General features: G+C 37.5%; 1 protein-coding gene and 1 pseudogene across 1 annotated transcript in view; one reads left to right on the top strand and one right to left on the bottom strand.

Moving 5' to 3' along the window:
• Positions 1–24,338, top strand: part of LRRC8C (leucine rich repeat containing 8 VRAC subunit C) — a 90,410-nt gene that overhangs the window by 13,160 nt on the left and 52,912 nt on the right. The window lies entirely within an intron of this gene.
• LOC119625759 (cytochrome c oxidase subunit NDUFA4-like) lies at positions 16,295–16,752 on the bottom strand (annotated as a pseudogene).

Raw genomic sequence — 24,338 nt, 5'->3', positions numbered from 1 at the left:
AAAAGTTTCTTGAAAAGCACAATTACAAAGTCTGACAGAAATTTTATTTATAAACAAAAACCTTCCCATAAGGAACACTTCAAAGGAGATTTAATCCCAAGAATGCAAGGTTGGTTTAACATTCAAAAATCAATCACTGTAATTCATCATATTAAATGATTATATGGTTTTTCTCCTTTATCATCTCAGTAGATGCATTCAATATTTTCAACATCTATTAATGATAAAGATTCTCAAATATTTTCTATCAATCTCATAAACATTTTATTTTAAAATAACCTATTGCTAACATCATACTTAATGGTGAAGTTTTGAATGCCTTCCCGTTGAGATCAGAACTAAGCAATGATAATCTTCTCTCATCACTTCCATTCTGCATTATACAGGAGACTGGCCAGTGTGATAAGGATGAAACAAAATAAAGATTAAAAGAAAGAAGTAAAACTATCTTTCTTTATAAGCTTTGTGGTTAGAAATTGGGATTCCATATTCTAAGGAATCTACAAAGCAACAACTAAAAATAGTAAGTGCCACACTAACTTGTAATTGACATGCAGATATTTAAAATTTACCCAAAATCTTACCAGTAAATCTATTGACAATCACCATGTCAGTCAGCCCTTGTATGTGAACATGAATATGATTTTACTTACTCTGAAAGGGTATTTAATAACATAATAACATTAATAATATTTTACCTGTTAATTTATTTTTACCTGACAGCTTTCTCCATAATATGAGTGCAATAAACAGAACTGCCTACTGTTGACCTAATTAAGGATTAAGGAACAAATCAATTAAAACTAATTATTTCTAGCCTTTCTTGTAAGTAGCATATCCTGGATTATAGGAGACGAAGCAAATCTTTGGTGCTACCTAGATGCTGTGTATTATGTATCAAATATGGATTGGGGTATAAAAGTGTCTCCTCCTTTTTATATAGCTCCGAATTAGGAACATGATCTTAAAGGAAGGCAGCATTTTAAAATGTTGTCAGATAAGAATGCAGATGCCCAGGGAATTGAGAAGGTCATAGTATTTCCTAGCTTATTTATTAATAACTATATCAGAAAGTACATAAGAAATGTTAGAATTTTAATTTCTCTAGAGGCCAGGAATCTTTATTATTCTTGTTTTGTTTTGGTATTTTGAAATACTAAAAAGCAGCACAGAAGCATGAAATTGACTTGCCCCTTCTGAAAGAACACATTTGGGTTGGGTGAGAAAAAATATATAACTTTTGCTCTCTGGGTACAATATACGGTAAGTAAATAACTTTACAGATTTATTTCTAGAAAAGGCCATCTGGAAAATAATTTTTCTTTTTGAGTTACCAGTTATCTATACTTAGCTACTTCAAAAAAATTAATTTTATCTCAACATGTGTTATTTTTCATACAAATCACACAGGCCAAACAATGGTGTGTGACAATTTTTGGTGTTAAACATTAGTTTTTAAAATAAAATTACTAAAGTGGGAGGATCACTTGAGCCCAGGAGTTCAAAACCAGACTGGGCAACATGGTGAGATCCATCTCAACAAAAAATAAAAATGAAAAAAGTTAGCCGGGCGTGGTGGCTCATGCCTGTGGTTCCAGCTACTCTGGAGGCTGAGGCGGGAAGATGGCTTGAGCCCAGGAGACTGAGGCTGTGGTGAACTATGTTTGCAACACTGCACTCCAACCTGGGTGACAGAGCAAGATCCTGTCTCAAAAATAAATAAAATTAATTTTATAAAGCATGTTATGAAATAAGATTATAGTCTTATTTGAATATTATGAAGAACAAAAATATGTTTATAAATCTAATACGTAGGTGAAAACTATTGTGTAAGTATTTTGCCAAAGACTATTCATTAAATTCCCAATTTTAATATTAACCCCTGTCTTAAAATTAATTATCTTAAATTACAATTCAAATTACCATTTAAAATAATACAATTACTGTTCGTATTCAAAGCCTGTAAGAGAAATACAACATCCCATGATTTAACATTACCACAACATTGCCTAACATTTACAACCATTAAAGAACAGATACTAGTTATAATTCATTGTTGTTGGGTACATCTACAGCCTTAAATTTTTAGTATAAATAATAACCAACCATCTGACCTATGAGATAAATATACGGAAGTTAATATCCTCTAGTTTAATACACATTGTATCAGAGAACAGATAGGGTGAACCGAAATACATCAATGAATTGTGCAAACTACAATACATTTTTAACAGCTTTATTGAGATACAATATACAAACCACATATTTGTTTACAGTATACAATTCAATAGCTTTTAACATAATTATATAATTGTGTAACTATCACTATAATCTAATTTTAAAACATTTTTATCACCCCAAAAAGTAACATCTATGCATTAGCTATTACCCCTGCTTCTCATGCTCTACTTCTCCCAGCCTGTAAACAGTCATTACTCTATTTTTGTCACAATAGATTTTCCTATTCTGGACAGCTCATGTAAGTGGTATCAAAAATACGTGTTTTTTTCTTCTTTCACTTAGCATATATTTAAGGTTTGTTAATGTTGTGGCATATATCAGTGCCCCACTTCTTTTCTTTGTCAAATAATATTTCATAGTCTCAACATACCACATTTTGTTTATCCATCCATCAGTTAATGGGCATTTTGGTTGTTTTCACCTTTTAGCTTTTGTAAATCGTTTTTTATGAACATTCATGTGTATGTATTTGAGTACCTGTTTTCAATTCCTTTGGATATTCCCCTAGGAGTAGAATTTCTGGGTAATATGATAACTCTGTGTTTGACATTGTGATGTAAATGAGGTATGATTTTTGCATCCTATCCCTAACTAAAATAAAATCGGTGCTAAGGCATTTAACTGTCTTTTTAATGACGTTTAACAAACTAATTTGTCTAAGCATTAATCATTACTGGAATATCAATTGAACTTCAAATTTTATGTAATTAATTCAGGGTTGTTTGCAAAGTACTATTAAAGCACTAGTAAATCTCTTTACATTTTGGATTGAAAGTTCTAGTTAAATATAGAAAGAGGTGCTGAAAGCTGACAGGGTAGCTAGTTGCATTTTTGTTGTTCTTGTTCCTTATCCTTAGCGACCTGTACACCATCCATTAACTCCAAACATTCCTTCTGGGCATTTTTCCCCTCTTATTGTTGTGTGTCCGGGAAAAGATATTAAGATTTTCTTATTCTAGATATAAATAACTGCTATTAGCTTCTGTCTAGAAAATGTGAACTCCATCTATTTGAAAGACTTCACAGTCATGCTATTTTCTCTCTGGAAGGAAGTAAAGTTATTTTACCTCCTGGAGGTAAATAAAACACCTTTCCTTGAAACATTCTTTCAGGCACTACTCTTTTGCCCAGGGTGGTGGTAGAGGAACTATCTTGACAGGTTGTAGATTCTATCTGTTTAGGTCTATTTAGAGATATTCTTTTAATTCACTGTCACCCAGACTTGGCAGAAATTTCCTTTAACTCTTTCTTGTCACACACCTGTGAAATCACCCAGGCAGATTTCCCCTCCTCTCTTTGTTTCAAAGTGAATTCATTTGTTTAATGAGATGTTCTTCAAAACACAGGACAATCTTTTGTGACCTCTTAACTTTCAGAGGCATTCTAAGCAAGTGAGAAGCTCTCATTCTAGTAGTTGAGTCCTAGGTACTCAAAGGACTCACTGACCAAAAATACAGAATGCTATAAATAACTGTTTACAGATACAGGCAAATGTACAGGAAACCTCTGAACCCATTCCTATAGGATACAATTTTAACTGTTTGACAAATGTAAATACCGATACAAATATATACACAAACCCACTTCAGGCAAAACACAAAATAGCTTAAGATTTCTGTGAATGTTGTCATAGGATAATTTTCAGAAAGTTAAACATGACTCTTAAATATAGAATGAACAGTAAAAGATTTATTTAACTCATAAATGAGGGAGCCAGCAGGATGGCAAAACTGGTGCAAAGAGTGTTCAAGGAATTATTTTCGAAAGGAATGTTAGAATAACATTGCTAGATGTAAAACTAGGTAATGTCCTTCAGGGAAATAAAACCCATAATGTTTTGAGTTTTCTTTTCTACCAGCCAAAAATCTACAAGATTAGAATTTAATCATTAGAAATTAGCAAGTTAAAAAAAAAAAAGTATATTTCCCCAAATAATCCATGAGTGAGCCAATTAAATAATTATTCAGTATTACTTTGAGAGGATATATTGCTCTATCTTTCCCTCATTTCCAAGTGTTGGATACTTTTTGAAACAATGTATACTTGTTTATCCTAAATGTTCTTTTTAAGGGCTTTGGTTGTTTCTTAGTAATGTAATAAATGTTAAGCCATGGAATGTGTCAAATACAAAACACTGGTGGTGGAAATCCTCAAACTTAGAACATGGGTTCCAGGAACAGAAGTTTTGGGTTCTACACTTCCATACTTACATCCCTCCAATATCAAATACTGCTCTGATTTCACCCTGGGGGAGGAGTCCTGTTTTAACTCCAACCCCAAGTTCAACCACTTCTTAGAGCTCAAACAGCTCTCCAAGCTCTCAATTTAGATGGCAAGTCATTTTAAGCCCAGTAGAGTGGGAGTCACTTCAGATGGCCATTAGACATTGACATTCAAGTGCTCAAATTGCCATATCTCAGAAAAAAACAAAAAATCCAACGATCAAGAAGCGTAACACAATGGGTAACAATAGCATATATGCCATGAAGTACCTTGATCCGGAGGCTTACAGTAACTCTCTTTCTCTTGAGGTAAGCAAGTCTCCAAGGGAGTTCTGAGAACCATTGCAACAGGAATTGACAAGCTGTGGCCCATGCAGTTTGAGTTAGTGCAGTCTGTTTTGGTACGGCCCACTCGCTGAGATTGACTTTTTTTTTTTTTTTTTTTTTTGAGATGGAGTCTGGCTCTGTCGCCCAGGCTGGAGTGCAGTGGCCGGATCTCAGCTCACTGCAAGCTCCACCTCCCGGGTTTACGCCATTCTCCTGCCTCAGCCTCCCGAGTAGCTGGGACTACAGGCGCCCGCCACCTCGCCCGGCTAGTTTTTTTGTATTTTTTTTTTTTTTTTTTAGTAGAGACGGGGTTTCACCGTGTTCGCCAGGATGGTCTCGATCTCCTGACCTCGTGATCCGCCCGTCTCGGCCTCCCAAAGTGCCGGGATTACAGGCTTGAGCCACCGCACCCGGCCGATCATTGCATTTTTTAAAAAATTGACAAGTTACTTGTTATGACAAGTTACTTGTTAGTGTTAAAGCTTTATACTAAACTTACTCTAAGGGAGGAGTTTGTTAGTAGGCTAATTCAGAGATTTGTTCTTGATAGGGACATTTTGTAGTAAAAGAGAATGGTTAGAAAAATCACTAGATTTGACATCAAAAGAAAACAATATTTTGCTAAAGGTCACTAAATTCTTGGTTGACAGCTGGTCAACTGCATGGGTCATATCTGATTTCCCAAAATAAGTCCTAGTGTCATTAAAGTTCATGAGAATCAATTACTGAAGAATTTTATCAGGAGCACTCATTTCTTTCCGAGAGGAAGTTGTAAGTAATATCACACAAACAGGTTTGGGACTATTTTTCTTTTTCAAGGCAATGTAGTATATTTTAAAAAGCATACACTGGAGTGCTGGGGTGCAGTAAAAGAAAAGTAAAACTGTAGGAATCTTTTGATGCCACTCTAACTCATACCTTGTTGGAATTTAGATACACAATGAAATATGAAGATAAAACACTGGGAAAAGAATCAGAAGACCATCAGAGAGTGGGTTAGAGCATTGAAAACAGGATCTATGTGGGAAAGATGAAAGGAATTGAGATATTGCTGCTAAAATGGGTTCCAGGAAAAAGTTAGTAATTACTTCCAGGGGTATGAAAAAGGTCTCTAACTGAATCTGAAGAGCAATTTTGCATGTCTTCTGGAAAGAGATAAAAGTGTAACCTGCTACACAAAGATTTTGGTGGTTAAAAATAATAATTTTCAAGCTTCAAGTAATCAACCTTTTCACAGATTTTCATAGTGGCTGGGTCTCTGGGATATCTTAAAAATAGAACAGAGTTGGGGCTCTCTATCATGGGTTTAGTGTGGTCTTGCCTGAAGGTTTAGTCAGATAACCCCTTATGATCAGTCTTGCATTATCATTTAAGACCACATTAGGTACAAGGCTCTCAGTGGTGGATCAAAGGAAAAATAAAAGAGGACCACACTGGGTGCAGATCACCAGATCCACTGGCTTTCTAAGGGATTAAAAAGAAAGCCACTGTCCCAGAGGACTTACTCTCTATGACAGAAGGACAGGATAAACAAATATACAAGTGGCAAATTATGGGGCCGCAGTATCACAGGAGAAGGGGGAAATTGTTGCAACTATATAAACATCTGGAAAGGGACACAAAAATAACAGCTCATAAGGCAAAGATCTGGAGGAGGTGAGGAGATGCAGATATCTGCGGAGGAGAGGTCTGAGAAGAGGGGATAGCAGATATAAATATGTTCCCCTGGCATGATGGAGGAACAGCAAGAAGGCCAGTGTGGGTACAGGGCTCTGCGCAATGGGGAGAGTGGTTATTAAGAGAGGGTGCTGTAGGCTCATGAAGTGGCCACCTCTACTCTGAATGAGATGAGGAACCATTAGAGGGTTCTTAATCTGACTTGAGTTTTCAAAGGTTCGCTCTGGCTGTGGTATAGAGCAATCATTAGCCAACCTTTTGATTTCAGGGCATTTGTATTCGAATTATTGAAAACTCCAAAGAGCTCTAACCCCTAAGAGCTCAGAAATGTAAATTTGATTATTTTTTAATTTTAAAATAATAATAGTTCCACTGCATGCTAAAACAAGTAACATATTTTTTGAAATTATATTTTCCAAAACAAAAGAACAAAAAGATGTCAATGTTTAAGTTTTTGCAGATGTCTTTAATGTCTGGCAATCAGTCTGTTCACTGTCATCTATCATTTAGCCTCTAGAAAGCTTCACTGTGCATTCACAAGAAAATGAATTTAAAAGGCCAATAATGTTTAGTAATCTTGTGAAAATTGTTTTGACCTCACTGATTCCCCAAAAAGGCACACTGTGAGAAGCAATGGTAAAGAGTAGACTAACTGTCAGAGACAAGGATGGAACCTATTGTAATAAACCAAATGAGACATGCTTGCGCCTTGGGTTATAGCAGGAGAGGTAGGGAGAACTGGTTAGATTCTAGATAGATTTTAAAGATTGAGCCTACAGGTTTTGCTGACAGAATAGACCTGAATGTAAGAGAAAAAAATTAAAAATTGACTCCAAGGTTTTGACCCAGAGGAACTGCAAAGATGGATTTTCTGTTAACTGAAATATGGATGGTTGTAGAACTAGCAGATTTGGGGTGAAATGAAGAATTATTTTGGACTCATTAATTTCAATCCAGCAGTATCACTACTAGGTATTTATCCAAAGGAAACGAAATCATTATATCAAAAAGCTACCTGCACTCGTGTGTTTATAGCAGCATCATTCATAACAGCAAAGATATGGAATCAATCTAAGTGTCCATCAGTGGATGACTGGATAAAGAAAATGTGGTATATATACACAATGGAATATTATTCAGCCATGGAAAAGGATGAAATCATGTCTTTTGATGGATAGACATGATAGAACATGGATAGAACTGGAGGCCATTTTCTTAAGTGAAACAACTCAGAAGCAGACAAATAGTGCATGTTTTCACTGAGAAGTAGGAGCTAAATAACGTGAACACATGGACATAGCATGTGGAATAATAGACATTGGAGACTTGGAAGGGTAGAAGTGGGGAGGCAGGTAAGGGATGAGAAATTACTAAATAAGTATAATACACATTATTCAGGTGATGGTTACACTAAAATCCCAGATTTCACCACTACCCAGTATAGCCATGTAGCAAAATTGCACTTGCACCCTTTAAATTTATACAAAAAAAGATAAATGTCTACTAAACATCCAGTTGCAAATGTCAAGTCAGCAGCTGGATATTTAAGTCTCAATTCAGGGGATGGATGTCTTACTGCCTTTATATTCCTCAATACTTTTTAAGGAGAGAATACATAAAAATAAATTTTCTGCATCCTTCTATGTCTGAAATACACTATTCTATTCTCAAATTTGAAAGTTAGTTTGGTTGGGTACTAAACTCTACATTGACAACCACTTTCACTAAGAATTTGAAGGCTTTTTACAACTATTTTCTAGCATACAATAATACCATATTGTTGGTAAAAATTGTAATACTGATCTGATTTTTGTTTCTTTATATGCACCCTTTTACCCTCTCTGTTTGCTGCCTTCTGCAAGCTTTTAGGATCTTCTCATTATCTCCAGTGTTCATGAGAGTATGGGTCTTTATTAATTCATTGTGTGCTAGCACTTTAGTAAGCCTTTTATTTATTTATTATTATTATTTTTGAGACAAGGTCCTGCTATATTGCCCAGACTGGATTTGAACTCCTAGGCCCAAGTGATCCTCCTTCCTCAGCCTCTTGAGTAGCTGGGATTACAAGCATGAGCCACCATGCACAGCTAGTCAGCCTTTTTAATATGAAGTCTCGTGTCCTACAGTTTGGGAAAATTTGCTTGCACTCTCTTCTTGATACCTCTGTGTTCATTTTCTCCTTTCACTCTTTAATTTCCGTTATTCAAACATTGAATCTGGAGTCTGTATATTATTTTTCCCTGTCTGTTTTTTTTTTCTACTTTAAGATTTATTTCATCAACATTATCTAACCTTATATTGATTTTTTCATTATCTTATTTTTAATTTCCAAGTTTTTTTCCAGTGTGTTTATTTTATAAATACAATATCTCCTGCTAGCTCTCTGAGAATATTAATTATAGTTAGGAAGTTTTTAAATGTGAACTCCTGCTCTCTGCTTTCCTTTTGGTTTTAATGTCTTTATTTGTTCCTTTGATTGTTTGTCTTATTTATATCTATCTTTCAGTTGGAAGCATTCCTCAAATGACTGATGATCTATATCTGTATCTTCAAATGTCTTAGTCTGTTTTGTGCTGCTGTAACAGAATACCAAGACTGGATAATTTATAATGAACGTAAAATTTTGGGCTTACAGTTCTGAAGGCTGGAATTCCAATATCAAGGTGCAGGCATCTGGCGAGGGCCTTCTTGTAGCATTATCATATGGCAGAGGCATCACATGGTGGAATGGCAAAGAGAGAGCTAAAGAGAGCAAGAGCCAGAGGGGGCAAATCCACTCCTAAGGTAACACTAATCCATGCATGAGGGCAGAGCCCTCATGACCTAAACAACTCTTAAAGATCTCACCTCTTAATACTATTATGATGGCAATTAAATTCCAACATGAGTTTTCTAGGAGGCAAACATTCAAACCATCCCATCATATTTAATAGTGAGGCATAGAAAGCTGATTGTGAGTTCTTTGTGAATTGTAGAACTTGTCCACTGAAGGGCATCACAATAGGGTTATCAGGTCATGAGCAGCCTTTTTGTTGTATGACTTCCACTGGTATGTCAGTGCTACAGATTGAGCGTTCTAAATTCAAAAATCTAAAATCTGAAATGCTTCACAATCCAAAACTTTTTGAGTGCCAATGTGCTGTTCAAAGGCAATGTTCATTACAACATTTTTGGTTTTAGATTTTCAGATTAGGGATGCTCAATCAGTAAGTATAATAATCCTAATATTCCAAAATTTGAAAAACTTCAAAACACTTCTCATTCCAAGCATTTTGGATAAGGGATACTGAACCTGGATAGAATAACAACTCCTAGTATCTCACTGCCTTTCAAGGGCACATCTAAGTTATCTTTATTCCCCATGCAACCCAAAGTTAGGGGGGTGTGTGTGTGTGAGAGAGAGAGAGAGAGAGAGAGAGAGAATGTATTGATTGGACACATACAGGTGTGGCAGTGTTGTAAAAATGTAAAGATATCAGGGTAGTAGGACTTGCCCAATATATTGTAGTCAAAAGTGGAGTTGGTTCTAGAACATTGGACTTTTAGTCTAAGGTTCTTTCTAAAACTGTTGCTCCTCTTGCTTTCCATCAGTGCCTTTATCAGCATAAAACAGATTTTGTGCGTATTTTAGGAATCTGGGAGTAGAGTTTCAAGCACTCTGCTTGAAGGATCAAAATTTTGTTTAATATCTTCTGTTTTAACTTTTTAAAAGCACAAGAATTTTGCCTTTGATTCTATATCCTTGTTTGTTGGTTTCAATGTAACATTTTCTTTTTCCTTTTTTTTTTTTTTTTTTTTTTTTTGAGAGAAGGTCTTGCTCTGTCACCCTGGCTAGAGGCTAGAGTGCAGTGGCATGATCACAGCTAACTGCAGCCTCAAGCCCCTGGGCTCAAGCAGTCTGTCTCAGCCCCCCAAGTAGCTGGAACTACAGGTACGCACCACCACACCTGGCTAATATTTTAATTTTTTGTAGAGACAGGGTCTCAATATGTTGCCCAGATAGGTTTCAAACTCCTGAGCTCAAGCCATCCTCCAACCTTGACCTCCCAAAGTGCTAGGATTACAGGCATACGCCATCGGCCGGGCCAGCATTTTTTTAAATCCAAATTTTTGAGTAAAGTCAGTGTACCAGGAAAATATGCTCCCCCTCCTCCATGTGACATGCATTCAGCTACTCCAGTGGGAAAGCCCTGCCCGTGTGACTAAGAGTTAGGTGAAGAGTTCAAATGCTGTCAGAGAGATTCTCCATCTTCTCCACACACACACACCCCCCACACACAATGGTGACTTGAAAAAAGGACATTCTTTCTGTCTCAACAGTCTTAACATAGTCATGTGGATCTGTTACTGTCGAGGACTTGGCCTCCTTATGTCTTGGTATTCTACCCTTGCTAACATGCGTCTCTTACTTGTCTGTTGAAGATGATTAGTACTAAGCCTGCATCCCATCTCAGAGGTGGGGAGGAGCGTATATGGAAGGCTCATTTAAGGACACAACTCCAAGTTGAGTACATCTTTTCTGGTTATATGCCATTGGCTAGGACTAAGTCCCACACCATACCTGCCTTCAAGGGAGCTGGAACATGTACTTTATTATTACATAAGAAGGAGAGGCCGAATACTGGAAAGCAAGCAGCTGTGTCTCTCACTGTGATGCTGCCATCTTACAGCTAGGGGTACAAAGAGCACAGGGACATTGTCGTAGCTCACAACAAAGATTCAACATGAGGGCTCTTTCAGTGACCTTTCCTAAAGATTATATGACTCACCTTCCAAGAACTCTCCCTTGAGGGGAAATGTTGATCCCACAGATTGCAGCTAGTTTCCTCAGCCTCAACTGCTAACCATCCTGTAGACCCTATAAAGGCAGCTGTGTTTCTGGATGGCAGTGGTCAGAGGAACAGCCCTTCCATAAGCTGGCGATCTCCACATCATCATGTCTAACTGCCTGTCAAGTGTGGGGTGGGGATGGGCCCTTGCTCTTAAGCACCTGTTCATTAACTTTATCATTATTGCTCTTAGCTATCAAGGCTTTCTTAAAAATTGGGTCATGCTCCAGAGATGCTAGGTACTGAGTAAGCTCAAAGAGTCACATAGTCAGTGGGCAATCTAGTGGAAGTGTGCATTTGAGACCTCTGGGTTTCCAGGCATGTAATTCAAGAATTGGGGCAGGTTGGCATTTCACAGAGTTTTGTTTCTATATATCCATGCAACAAGCATAGGTAACACATGGAGTTAGAAATAATTGATTGGGAGGAATTGGCCTGTCTTGAGGCAATGGAAAAAATAGCAAATGTTTTCAAGAGGACACCACAATTTGGGGGTACTGTCAGGCACTTTCCATGAACAGCAGATATAGTGGAACATACAGTAAATTGGATTTTTCAGAATCCAGAAGATTCCCAAGAGAGAAGCCTAGGTAATTTTCTTTTTTTTTATTCAAAGTTTATTAAGTAATACAAACACTGTTCTAAAAAGCAAGAAGTCAGGAAATATTTTCTTAATTAAATACTGTAGTTGACAATTTTCACATTGACTGCCAGCTACTTTTCCAAGTGTGCATGATTCAAAGAGGTTAAATAACCTGCCCAAAGTCACTAGGCTAGTAGCTACAGAGCTAGATTTCAAACCTAGGTCTTTCTGGCTATAAAACATACATTGTAACTATTTCATTATATTATACAAAATGGTGAGTAGAGATGACTTCATTTTTTTATTTTTTAGATTAATGTGGCCGCTTATGACTAAACTTAGAGTTCTGGAAATGCAGATGTTCAATGAGGTAGTAGTATATACATCTAAGGTAATAACAGGAGTATTTTTTGTTTGTTTTACTGTTGACATATATTGCCTTGGACTAAGGACTTCATATCACCCTAAATGTACACAACTGTAATCAGTTCATAGGAAAAGAATTTGTACAAACTACCTTTAAATTTTGTATTAAAATGCTATTACTGTATTGTTGGTATCCTAAATAGGAACATATCCTGTCTTTATGATGGCTTGCCTAACGTGGTAGTGGGCTCAGTAAGTAGTTGCCATTGTGGTTTAGAAGATGCTTAGTATGACTGGGTGTGGTGGCTCACACCTGAAATCCCAACACTTTGGGAGGCCGAGGAGGGCAGATCACAAGGTCAGGAGTTCAAGACCATCCTGGCCAATATGGTGAAACCCCGTCTCTACTAAAAATACAAAAATTATCTGGGCATGGTGGCGCACACCTGTAGTCCCAGCTACTCGGGAGACTGAAGCAGGAGCGCTTGAACCCGGGAGGCAGAGGTTGCAGTGAGCCCAGATTGCGCCACTTACTCCAGCCTGAGTGACAGAGTGAGACTCGGTCTCAAAAACAAAAATAAATAAAATAAAATAAAATAAAATAAAATAAAATAAAAAGATGCTTAGTATGATGAAAAATTACTAAGAATTTCTGAAAATTTTTCAGGAGACCTATTCTTCAAAAGACGGGAAAAAATTTTAAACCTGAACTGGAGTCATGTACATATTAGAGTATTTTATAGACAAAAACATAGTCGAGATGTGTCATTAATGTTAAGCAGCAGATTTACTTCCAGAGGATCTCAGGAATGAAGTGTATGACTGTGTGTAACTTTACATTTACTCAACTGGATTAAGATTTTTTTATTTTTACTGAAATATACCATGCTTTCAAAAAGCCCCCTTGTGCCACATCCAAGAGCAGAATAGGCTCCTTATATAAGGAAACCACAAATCCTGAAAACAGCAGTTTTCCTTGATGTTCTTTGGCCACACTACTGTTTGGTTTAACTAGCATTTCTGGTATTGGAGTTGTTTGAGTCTCAGAATGACTTTGCTTAGAATTTTTATATTTCTGCCAGACCTCTTCCTGTTGACATACTTGAACTGAATCAGAATTATTTGAGTGATCATCATAAGCATTGTTAAACATAGCATTTGAAAACAGTCTAAGGGTCTGAAATATTAATTAACCTATTCGGGTGTGTTTGCTTGGAAACCTGGAATGAAGACTGTTTGAAAATATATTTGTTTTCAGAATATAATCTGAAAAGGGCTTTAAAAATTCCCAGGCTCAGTAAAGTTTTAAAATAGTACTTATTCATATCTCAACATCTCAGATGCCAAGGCATTTTATGTAGTGGAAGTGGGGAAGGTGGTAGAATCACTACATTTTTAAAATATGCAACTATGTCCTCATTTTAAGGAAGATTATACCTAAATACCATTTCTGTTTTTATATCAGGATCACCTATGAACAGGATTAAGGAAATCCTCATTATCTTTCCAAAACTAAACAATTGATATAAAATGTAACCTTCATGTCATTATTTTTCATTCTGAGTGATAAACCATAAAATGTGTCTTGGAAATATGTATGTACCATATGCTGAAAATGGGCACATTTCTGACAGGGAAATGAACTACCTGTACTCTCATTTAGCTCTTGAGCGAAGTGTAGATTCCACTCTTTAAATTCTTTAAAGTTATAAGTGCCTGACCAAGAGGCTATAGAGCGAAAAGATTTATAGCCAAAGAATTAGGAGCCACTGCTAATGAAAAAGCAAACCAATTTAAAAGACAACATATCTCAGTATGTGTATATTACACTCTAAGTATGATATATATTTAAAAGTGTCTCTGATATTATAATGAGAATTAATAGGAAATTGTAGGTAGTGTCTTCTCCAGTTTGGTGTGTGTGTGTGTGTGTGTGTGTGTGTGTGTGTGTCTGTCTGTCTGTGATGAAGTTTTACTATGTTGCCCAGGCTTGCCTCAAACTCTGGGGATCAAGCAGTCCTCCCACCTTAGCCTCCCAAGTAGCTAGACTGTGTCACCAAGTCCAGCTATCCCAGTTTTTATGAAACACTTCTGTAAAGGAAAATACCCTTTCCTGTTAACTAATTCCTAAATTCATTCAAGAAGGAATTCAACTCAGTTTTCAATTGTTTTGTTCTGTTGTCTATGGAATGTTAGGTTTAGTGACTTAGATTAACGAGTTCTAAAACCAGATTACCTAGATTGTACGCAGGCCCCTCTGCTTACCGCTCTGTAACCCCAGGCAGAATATTGACCTTCCTAAGCCTCCATTTCTTCAGTAAGAGTAGGCTTATAGTACCTGGAGCCCAGAGACATTTGGGCATTAAGTAATGTAATATGTATGACGTGCCTGGCACTTCTAAGTACACAGTAAACCTCAGCTCATGTTATGATAGTGGTGGGGTTTTCCTTTATACAGAAAGAGAACTTCATTTTACAGTAACAGTAATTAACTGTTAGTATTAAAACTGTCAATAAAATGGTAATGAACTGTTACTCTAAAACAAAACATTTATAAATATGGACCCCGTCAGAACTACAGTTTTAATGTTCAAAGCATCATCTACATTGAGAAACTGGTTTGAGGGGTAAATCATTGCTGTACATGTGGACCTAGCTCTGTGTCACGTAAAACTGTTACGGCTCAGACAACTAGGTCAGGGACTGGGCATGTGAAATGAGCAACGTGGTCTCTGCCCTTACAGAATTTACAGTGTGGGAGTGGAGATAGTTGAGAATATAAATAACCCAGGGGAGTGAAGGGGTGAACAGAGCAAGTAGGAAAGTGTTGATCTTGGACTGCTTATGAAAATCCTCAGCCACGGGCTTCCAAAATAGGACACTGCAGCTGTGGTCTGAGACCCCTTCAAATATTATCCAAACAGCATGCTCTTCCTGAGAGAGGGTGGGCTGTGTGGGGAAGCCTGACAGTCCTGATCTGGGAAGAGGTGGTGTCCAGGTAACTATTAACCAAAGATGTGATATTAAAATATACATTTATGGAGTACTGAAATCATTTTAAGTGAGCAAACGCTGCCTTTGGTAGGCCCAGATAAAGCTCTGGTTTTTCCCTAAGACCTCACTTAGCACGTAGCTGTACTTTTTATCACAAACAGAAGAAACAGATATTTTGGGGAGAATAGGTCTCAACCTCACCTACATGTTGGAATCACTTGAGGACCTTCAAAACAAAACAAAACAAAACAAAAACCTCATGCCTGGGCCCCACCCCAGGGGTTCTGATTTAACTGCACCCAGGCCTCAGTGTTTGTAAAACTCTCCAGGTGATTCCAAGGTGCAGCCAAGGTTGAGAACCACTCTTCCTCCCTATCCTAGGTTTTATTTCCCCCCAGGTGTTCCCTAATAAATTGCAGGAGACAAGCTCAGCCAAATTCTGTCAACAGGTTTTCCAATCAGAAGTTATTAATTTAATACTAGTCCATATGTTTTCCCTTTGAAAACATGTGCACTTTCTGCGTTTCAGTAAGTAATGTTGGCTCCTGGAGAAATACTCATCTTAAGCTCCTAGTGGAGCAAAAGAACCTTTCTCATCCAGCACCCGGCCTCCAGACAGCAAGCTCACCATCGAAACATGATTCACTGTCCTATTTTTCACATCTCCTTGGCATGACCAACCCTCGGATTTCATCCTGCAACCATTTATTTGGTCATTTAACAATGGGTTGTTTCTTCCTAAATCTCTCATGCAGCAGTTTAAAGCCTGTAATGTGCAAAGTTGAAGCATTTTTGTATTTGGCACTGAAGTCTATCCATGGACGTCCAGGCTCTGGACTCCTCTGGTAGCCTTTTGTATTCCTTTGCTTGTCTCAATTTACATAGTGTTTCTTTTTGTTTTGTTTTGTTTCCCAAGTTTCAGTGATTTACAAATCAGCATAATCGCCAATAGATTACATCAAAATGATTTCATGCATTTAGAGGAGAGAAGTATTTCCTGGTTCAGCGGAAAATTGTGTGGATGGCTTCTGGAAGACCTTGATGTGAAACATTTGTTAGAAATCTGGACCTTCTTTCTTCAGTTTGCTGTAATCCACATTCACTGAGTAGAACTTGTATTGATCATTGGGACCCAGTTTGTTCCAGGGCTCTGGATTATTCTTTCTGTCCCAACTAACATCTGGATTGAAAATGCCAGACACGAGAGATACAGTGCTGCTCCAGTACCTCCGGCTCCAATAAATACAAAGAGGGGGATCAAGCTTAGATGCTTCTTGGATTGAGTGATGATCTGGCAGAGCATGTTTGCTGCAGAGGCCTCCTATTGGAAAGGAGAGAACCAGCTTAGCCACTGGGCTCTGGGCTAAGTAGTATCTCCATAGTGTTTCTTTATAGGTTCTGTTTCTACCACTTTACTCTTTTAATTAACAGATATCTACTGAATGACAAATATGAGCCAGACGCTCTTCTGGGCATTAGGGACAAAACATTTTCCAAATTGGGCAAAAATTTCTGCCCTCCTGGGACTTGCATTCAAGAGGGAGGAGAAAGAAAAGGAAATGCATAATTAGCTAAAATATATATGGTATGTTCAAAGGTGTTAAGTGCTATGGAGAAAAATAAGGCAGGGCAGGAGGAAAAGGAGTGCTATGGCTGAGATATGGTGTGATATTAAATTGGCCTTGCAGTATTATTCAAATAAGAGGGTGAAGGCTTGGAACAGAGGAGTAGTGATGGAAATGGTGAAAAGTGATTGAAATCTGGGCAAGTTTCGGCAAGGCCTAAAGAAGATGAAGGATTGAGCCCTGCAGATACCAGGAAGATGAGAATTCCAGACAGAGGCATTACAAATGCAAAAGCAGGAGTGAACCTGGGGTGCCAAGAAGCCACTATAACAAGGGCGTCCGATCCTTTGGCCTCCCTGGGACACATTGGAAGAAGAAGAATTGTCTTGGGCCACACATAAAATACACTAACGATAGCTGATGAGCTAAAAGAAAAAGAAATCACAAAATCTCATAAAATTTTAGGAAAGCCTACAAATTTCTGTTGGGTCGTATTTAAAGCCATCCTGGACCACATGCGGTCTGCAAGCCACAGATTGGACAAGCTTGTGCTAGAAGGCCCAGTGTGGCTGGAGCAAAGCAAGTGTGCAGGAGAGAACTATGAGACTGGTGTGGGGTGGGAGTGAGATTGCAGAGAGCCTTTTAGGACTTTTGTAAAGATTTTGGCTTTTTCACTGAGTGAGATGGAGAATTATTAGAGGATTTTGAATGGAGAAGAAACCCAGGATCATTGTGGTTGCTCACTTGAGATGACTCTAGGGGTCGTTGGTAGAAGTAGAGAGACTAGTCAGGAACATATTGCAGTAATCTAATTGAGAGATGATGGTGGCTTGAATCGGGGTAGTAGCTAAGATGGGTCAGAAATTGTTGGAATCTGAATATATTTTTGTAGGTAAAATTTTTTGCCCTTAAATGTCTATGTAATATTTTTCCATATTCCTCGTAAAATAGAGCCCTAAACTCCAGTAAGGGACCTGAATAATGCTAGTTATAGCAAAAGGTTAACTGTCTGACTCTTGAACACCACAAATTTAGTATTGTGTTATCTTCCCCACCATGTGGTAGATATTATTTCCCTATGTTTCTTTTATTTTTTTTTTTAATTATACTTTAAGTTCTGAGATACATGTGCAGAACCTGCAGGTTTGTTACATAGGTATACACATGCCATGGTGGTTTGCTGTGCCCATCAACCCGTCATCAACATTAGGTATTTCTTCTAATGCTATCCCTCCCCTAGACCCCACCCACCAACAAGCCTCAGTGTGTGATGTTCCCCTCCCTGTGTTCATGTGTTCTCATTGTTCAGCTCCCACTTATGAGTGGGAACATGTGGTGTTTGGTTTTCTGTTCTTGTGTTAGTTTGCTGAGAATTATGGTTTCCAGCTTCATCCATGTCCCTGCAAAAGACATGAACTCCTTTGTTATGGCTGCATAGTATTCCATGGTGTATATGTGCCACATTTTCTTTATCCAGTCTATCATTGATGGGCATTTGGGTTGGTTCCAAGTCTTTGCTATTGTGAACAGTGCTGCAATAAACGTACGTACACATGTGCCTTTATAGTAGAATGATTTATAATCCTTTGGGCATAGATCCAGTAATGGGATTGCTGGATCAAATGGTATTTATGGTTCTAGATCCTTGAGGAATTGCCACACTGTGTTCCACAACGGTTGAACTAATTTACACTCCCACCAACAGTGTAAAAGTGTTCCTGTTTCTCCACATCCTCTCCAGCATCTGTTGTTTCCTGACTTTTTAATGATCGCCATTCTAACTGGTATGAGATGGTATCTCATTGTGGTTTTGATTTGCATTTCTCTAATGACCAGTGATGATGAGCTTTTTTTCATATGTTTGTTGGCTGCATAAATGTCTTCTTTTGAGAAGTGTCTGTTCATATCCTTCGCCCACTTTTTGATGGTGTTGATTTTTTTCTTGTAAACTTGTTTAAATTCTTTGTAGATTCTGGATATTAGCCCTTTGTCAGATGAATAGATTGCAAAAATTTTCTCCCATTCTGTAGGTTGCCTATTCACCCTGATGACAGTTTTTGTTTGCTTGTTTGTTTTTGCTGTGCAGAAGCTCTTTAGTTTAATTAGATCCCATTTGTCCATTTTGGCTTTTGTTGCCATTGCTTTTGGTGTTTTAGTCATGAAGTCTTTGCCCATGCTTATGTCCTGAATGGTATTGTGTAGATTTTCTTCTAGGGTTTTTATGGTTTTAGATCTTACATTTAAGTCTTTAATCCATCTTGAGTTAATTTTTATATAAGCTGTAAGGAAGGGGTGCAGTTTCAGTTTTCTGCATATGGCTAGCCAGTTTTCCCAACACCATTTACTAAAGAGGGAACCCTTTCCCCATGGGTTGTTTTTGTCAGGTTTGTCAAAGATCAGATGGTTGTAGAGGTGTGGTGGTATTTCTGAGGCCTCTGTTCTGTTACATTGGTCTATATCTCTGTTTTGGTACCAGTACCATGCCCTATACAGGTGTACTATTTTTAATCTTTTATGCTTTTTTTATTGTACCTTTCCTATGTTTAGATACACGAATACTATTGTGTTGCAGTTACCTACAGGATTCAGTACAGGAAAATGCTGTACAGATTTATAGCCTAGGAGCAAGAGGCCAAACCCTGTAGCCTAAGTGTATGGTAGGCTACACCGTCTCGGACTATATAAGTACACTCTATGACGTCCACATGACAAAATTGCCTAATGATGCGTTTCTCAGAACATATCCCCATTGTTAAACAACATGTGACTGCATTTTGACCAAAACGATCAATGATCGCTATTGCACTGCTGTTGCTTAATAAACATGTACATTCCCTTCTTGCAGTCTTCGCCTTATTCCATGGTAGGTCCCTGGAAGTTGACAGAGGCCGGCAATGTGAGTAGAGGAAAAAACATGATACTGTTAATAATATAAAGGAGCTCATGATTCAAAACAAATGAGTCCTGGGGCACCTCTTGTCCTACTCCTCTCCTTAATTCCTTCTCCCAACCCTAAATTAGATAGAATTGTCTTTTTCCAGCTCCATGCAGATCTCTCAGGTGGCCTCTTCTGACTTCTTTCTTCCTCTTTGCCCCTAAACAGAGTGCAAGTATCATGAGAAAATGCAGAGTGGTACAAAAAAAATCTGGTGTTCTCTTCCTCAAAACCAGGTGCACCTTACTCTAATTTCTGGTAGTCACATAAACATTTCTGTTATTCATTTTAATAACTGGGAGAATTTCAGATTAAGTAGATGCTCATTTCTCATTTCATTGGTTCAGCAATTACTGAGTACTTTTTATGTGCCAGATACTGTTCTAGGCTCTGGGAGACACGAGTGAACAAAATAAAGTCCCCATTTCTTAGGAGCTTACCTTATGCAGCAGAGAGACAGAAGTACAACTAAATGAGTAATACCTGTATAGTACATCTGATAAAGATAATGCTATTGAGGAAAGCAAGTTAGGGAATGAAAAAGGGAGTGCTGGGATGGCATGCTCTTGCTTTTGGTGAGTTGGTATTAATATTTTCAATAGGGTAGCCAGAAAAGGTGTCTCCAATAATGATATATGTGTAGAGACCTGAAGGAATTGAGAAAACAATATTCATGCCAATATCTGGTGGCAGAATGCTCCTTGCTACAGGAAGTCCTTAGATAGTTTTCCCCTCTCTATATGCTCCCTACGTGGTTTCATCCTACCACTTTTTATAACCCTAATGACTCCCGAACTTCTTTCTCTATCCCAGATCTTTCCTATCTTTAGTCCAGTATATCCAGCTGTTTGTGGAGCCCCTCCACTTGGGGGTCTAGTAGACATCTCAAATTTCGGATGTCTCTATCCAAAGTCCTTATTCCCCATTCCCTAAACCTACTTTCTGTAGCGTCTCACTCTCTTTATAAAATGGCAACTCCATTATTTCAGCTTCTCAACTTAAAAATATTGGACTCATATTGATTCTTCTGTCTCAAACCTCACACCCAATCCATCAGCCAGAGCATGAGTTACTTATATTAGGAAAAACTAAAAAAGGAGTAAACCTGGGGCAGTGGGAGGAAGAAATTTAGGTAAAACACAAAGGAGAGCAGTAATAGAGCTACTTGCTGGGCAGTGTTTGATGGGATGAGGAAAATCTAAGCTGAGGGCATTTGAGCCTTGGAACTCAGGTTGCTGAGAAATCACATCCTAAGCCACATTCCCTTAGAAGAGCTAAAACTTTAAAGTGGTTTGCTATGTTTTGATATCTTTTAACGTCAAGAGTGAGTTAGTTGGCAAAACTCAAGCTGTCAACCCATGGATTAGAAAGAGACTTTAGGTACCCATGAGAATATTTTACATAAAGTTTACCTAAAGTATTTTCCATTTCCTGCTTCTGGAAATATCGTGGGACCTGGATGGAGAAGACAGAAGTGCAAAGTCATAATAATAATTTTAACAAACAGCATTTGAACCAGTCATAGAAAAATGAATGTTCGTTGTTGGCGTATCTACAATAAAGCAAAACACTTAGCTGAAACATCAGGGAAGGGAAGATGCTGATAAATTTCATGGGGTAAAAGATGGTTAAATACTTAAGTATCTTGATTATATTAATTTGAACAAGGAAAAGGAAGTAAGTGGTCACTATCCTTCTGTTTTCATTTGGTATGTATTTCCCAGTATTCAAATTCTCAGTATAGAAGGTTCTCACTGTTTTGCTGCACCAAGTTCCTGGAAATCACATACAGATCCCCTTAAAGGAGATTGGAACAGTGCAATATCTGGGGACTGCATTCTCCACCCAAGGACTTAGCATCAAATGAAAAACAGGTATAACCAAGAGCATAACACAAAAGAGCTTCAGTGGCTCTGGTAAAATTTTATTTTTTAGCTATTTATTATAGAAGGGTAAGTTTCACCCTAGTGACTTCTTCATGGACAGAAGCAGAATCCTTTATAACTTCTAAAAAGATCATTTCTCAGACTGGATTTCTCTCAGTGTCAGATTTTAGGCTACAGTGTTCAAGTCACAAATATGATTTCCCTGAATGCAATCCTGAAAGAGGTGAATTTCCAAATAGGTCCTTTTGCCAATGGATAGCAAGTCTAAATTTCCCGTAAAGGAGATTGTTAGAAACTAAAATAATTTCCCTCTTTAAGTGAAATGAGCTTGGACATTGGAATCTGAAAGCCCTGAGTTGGAATTTTTGCTATGCCCTTCACAGGCTTTCCAATCTTGGAGAAATTATTTAATCTCTCTTTGTATGTTTCCTCTTCCGTACAGCAAAGATAATACCTACTTCAAGGGTTTAATGTGGAGGTTCAACAGATAACATTTTTAAAGCCTGGCAGTTAGTAAGCATGATAACATTATATGTCAATTATATACCTTTTCTTTCCTATTTAACCAACACAATTTTTTAAAGTTTATTTCTTCTGTTTTTAGAAAGAATTCTATTTTAGTGTGGTACCTCAAGTTAGGACAGAAGTCTCCAAACACCGATAAATTCTTATTCTTAAGAGTAAACTTCATTATTCACAATAACCAAGATGTAAAAGTAACCAAAATGTCCATTCACGGATGAATAGAAAAAGAAAATGTAGTATATACCCACGATGGAATACTACTCAGCCTTTAAAAAACAGGAAATTCTGCAATATGTGACAACATGGATGAATGAGGACATTCTGATAAGTGAAATAAGCCAGTCACGGAAAGATATATGATTCCATATATGAAGTATCTAAAATAGTCAAATTAATAAAATCAAAGAGAACACTGGTGGTTGCCAGGGGCTGGGGAGAGGGGGAAATGGGGAGCTATTAATACTAATCAATGGGCATAAAGTTTCTGTTTGCTAAGCTTTAAAGATCTGCTTTACAACATTGTACCTGTAGTTACCCAACCTGTATGGTATGCTTACAATTTTAAGCGGGTAGATTTTACGTTATGCTCTTACCAAAATAAAATGTTTAAAAATCATAAACTCCTTATAATGATCAAATATGATTGTCATCTCTATTGCTAATATTAGTAGCTGTCATCTATTGAGTGCTAATTCCTGCCTAGTACCACTGTTAGTGTTTGCCACTCTTACGTGCTTCCCCAGCAATCCTGTGAAGCAAGATACTACTCTTTTCCCTATTTTCAAGATGAGAAAACAGAAGGATTAAGTAAGTTTCTTGTGGTTACCCAGCTTACAAGTGACAGAGTCAGGATACAGACCCAGGCACCCTGACTTCAGTGCTATGCTCCCAACCACTATGATTCTAAAGTATCATTTTTATATTCTAGTACTATATTAATATGATTGTCTGCCCTTGAGAGGAGTTATTTATTGCCTTAATAACCAATGACAGATCTCCTCCAAAAAAGTAGAGATTGGACATGGAAAATGTAACCTAGGAGGATGTTTCTATTTCTTATGTTTGTTTCTTTTTTCTTTTGCCTTTTCCTGTAGTAAAACCAGATCTTTAGAATGAGTGGAGATTCTATGTCATTTGCAGAAAAGTGAGTGGGTGGAAATAATCTATAATGTTTAACTTTTTTAATTATTTAAGATTATATATAACTGAAGGAAATCTCATTTGATCCCTGCAAACCCTTTCCCATTCCCCTTGTTTAATTCTGTGAGTCAAAAAAAAGAAAGGTCCAGAATAGTTATTAGATCAGCTTAGTTCTTATTGTTAATACCATGCTTTCACTCCTTTGGATATTTTCTGTATTTAATCCCTTTACATGTTTTTTGCATGTTGCCATGGTAAAGCTCATTCCATGATGTGAGGGACCCTAGTGCTGAAGAAGGTTTTCTTAGCGTTAAACCTCGCATTTTCATTTCCACATTTTATCTTGGTGTTACCAGGGCAACCCAAATCATTTCATTTTCTCTTTGAAGCTGATGCCCTTAGCCTGTTAAACCCTCATGCTGACTCATTCATGTTCTTGCCATTTTTTTTCTAGTTTAATTCTGGTAACTACTTTCTTTACAACATATGTTTTCTGCTTTTCTTTCTATAATCATAACAGCTAATGCATTGTTGGTGTAGTGGTTAAATATTCGGCGGGGGTGGTTTACAAATCCCACTGAAGATTGGAAAAGAGCTGTGGACTTTCTCATCAGAAAAATGTCAGTTTAAAAAATAATGGATGAAAATATTGAAATATATGGAAGTTTATTCAAGTATCTCTTATACAAATCTATTTGGTTCTTAGCTTTTGAATAGCAAGTTGCAAGAGTTTATACAGCAAGGAATTTATCAAAAAAAGGTATCTGAATCTATTGCATCTTTAAATTTAGATTGTGAAAGTGAAGGTACCTGGTTATTTCTGTTGTCATATCTTCATCCCAGGGCAGTCCCATGCTTGGTTTTATACCCCGTTTGTCTCTGGCATGTCTCTTGGCAAACCACCTGCAAGAGTTAAAAAGCTAGTTGGTATGCGTCTTTTCCAGTGCTGGCCTGGCTTATGCAAGCCCCTTGGGTTTGAATCAGTATAAAGAGCTGAGGAGCAAAGAAAGGGGATAATACATTTTTTGGTTTCCTTGTTTGTAGATCT

This window comes from Chlorocebus sabaeus, chromosome 20 (assembly GCF_047675955.1).
Source record: "Chlorocebus sabaeus isolate Y175 chromosome 20, mChlSab1.0.hap1, whole genome shotgun sequence".
NCBI classification, from domain to species: Eukaryota; Metazoa; Chordata; class Mammalia; order Primates; family Cercopithecidae; genus Chlorocebus; species Chlorocebus sabaeus.
This window is presented reverse-complemented; position numbering and strand designations above follow the sequence as displayed.